Genomic DNA, 2,550 nt, shown 5'->3' on the forward strand with positions numbered 1-2,550 from the left:
GATGTTCCAGAGAAGTTAGAGGATCCAGGATGCTTCACACTACCTTGTGCTCTTGGACCTATGGTATTTGAGAAATGTCTCTGCGATTTGGGAGCTAGTGTTAGCGTGATGCCTTTGTCTGTTTTAAAGAAGCTTGGATTCACTCAGTACAAGAAGTGTAGACTCTCTTTGGTGTTAGCTGATCGTTCAGTGAAGTACCCTGTGGGCATCTTAGAGGACCTCCTTGTGAAGATTGGAAGGTATGAGATACCTACAGATTTTGTGGTGCTTGAGATGAGACCTATTGATTCTTGAAAGACCATTCTTAGCTACAACAGGAGCAATTGTTAAGGTGAAAGAGGGCACAATTGATCTCCATTTGGGTAAAGGGCATGTTCTCCACTTTGACATCAAGGAGAAAATGAAGAAACCAACTGTGTTCGGGCAAGCCTTCTACATTGAAGAGATGGGCACTCCTGCTGATGAACCCCTTGAAGAGTTACCACCTGAGGACAACGAGGAGGGATCATCTCCCTCTACTCATTCCCCATAGAAGGTAACCCACTACTTTTCATTGTATATACCATTTAGTTTTTGCATATTAGTTTTCTCTTTTTGGGTATCTCTCTCTCCTTGACAACACAAAGACTGTGTGATTTAAGTGTGGAGGAGGTACCAAGTATTTGATCACGTTTGCTTTGATGTTGTTTCATTGAGTCATGCATTGCATACCTATTTGCATAAAAAAAAATCATTTAGTTTGCATCATTTGCATTTCTAGGAGAGTCTAGAGCATATAGGTTGCATTTACTTGCATTGGGAGCAATGATTTGAGATGCCTTGTAAAGAACATTACTTTGCACCTGAGTAGCTTATGCACCTCTCAAAAAGACTTGTATGCTTCGAGCCTTGAAAACTCTTCCTGAAATTTGTTGATTGCTGAAATTCAGTCTTTGAAACCAACTACAATCTTATTTGAATTGAACGAACTTAATTCATCTTGCTCATAGTCCCTTGTGTACTGAATCATGGATATACACACTTGAGTTGTCACATCCTTTATGCCAATCTTTTTTGACAAACTCTAGTGGTACACCATTCCCAAAACCCTTCCCAGTCTTGGCCCCCAAACATAAAAAAAATAAAAATAAAAAAAAAATAAAGAAAAGGGGCTAGCAAAATTAGTATGAGCTAAGAGGTGCTCAAAAAGTGTAAGAAATTCCTTGTAAAAAAAAAGAGTTTTATGTTGGGAAATGCTTTTGAAGTCCTTGGGTGAGAGATGTGATTTGGGTTTGGAATGGGAAAATGAATGTGTATCATATATGTTTGGGAAAAGAGTAGAACAATGGAGATTGAGCATTGTATGCATGAGTTGATCTCTTTCTTAAATATATTATGTGCAATGTCAAGGCTACTTGTCTTGAGAGTATACCACCTTAAATATCATATATCTTGAACCCCTTGACTCACTTGATTAAAAAGCCTCCCCTTACCCAAATGATTTGGACCAATTGACCATTTGCAAGAATTCACTTGATGCTATGCTTAATGAACTTGAGAGTTGGCTGATTTGCATGTGTGAATGCATGATGATGAGTGTAGGGATGAAAAGAGTTGAGATAGGCCTAGAGAAACTAGAATATAATAAGAGAGGGTGTACTAATGCCGAATTTAGATGTTGATTTGAGTGCTTTGTGTGTTTCTTTTGGCTATGAGCTCCCACCTTCAAACCTCTCTCCCTATGAGTTCTAGAAAGTTCACTTGAGGACAAGTAAAAGAATAAGTTTGGGAGAGTTGATATCTTCATATTTACATTATTTTTTCCATTTATTCATGTGCATTTTCATCATATAGATTAGGATTTAGCCATGTCTAGGTTGCATTTTTCATACATATGTCTCTATTAGGTATTGGAGTACCACATGGAGTTCCTGAAGATATTTGGGTGCATTTGGAGCTCAAGGGAAGTGATTAGAGTGATCTTTGGATGAGCACTGCCTGGAGCGACTTCCCGGAGCAACTACATGAAGTCGCTGTAACAAACATCCCAGAGCGACCTGGCCAGAGCGACATAGAGAAGTCGGTCGCGTTTTTATCGCGAGACACCCCTCCCAGAGCGACCTGGCCAGAGCGACCTGGCCAGAGCGACATGGAGAGGTCGCTCGTGTTTCTATCGCGAGACACCCCTCCCAGAGCGACTTCCCAGAGCGACACTCCGAGGTCACTCGCATTTCCATGGCGAGACGACACAAAACGAACACGGAGCGACCTCTCAGAGCGACCCACTGAGGTCGCTCCCGAAGGCCGGGGCGACTTGTCGGAGAGACATGCCGAGGTCGCTCCGCGTCTATTTGCCTGTCGAACTCATGTTTTTCTAAGGGCCTTTTGGTAATTTCATTATGCACGTTTTACATTGCCAAAAACCTAAGTTAAGTACTTTTGTAAGCCACAGCAGGCAAGATATCTCTTTTGAGAAGAACAACTAGTAAAACTTCTTTTGATTCAGATTTCATTGCTTTCATCTTGTGTTCTTGTTGATTTCTTATCTATTTCTTTACATGATTAATCTGA

The sequence above is a fragment of the Brassica oleracea genome, chromosome C4 (genome assembly GCF_000695525.1).
Source record: "Brassica oleracea var. oleracea cultivar TO1000 chromosome C4, BOL, whole genome shotgun sequence".
NCBI classification, from domain to species: Eukaryota; Viridiplantae; Streptophyta; class Magnoliopsida; order Brassicales; family Brassicaceae; genus Brassica; species Brassica oleracea.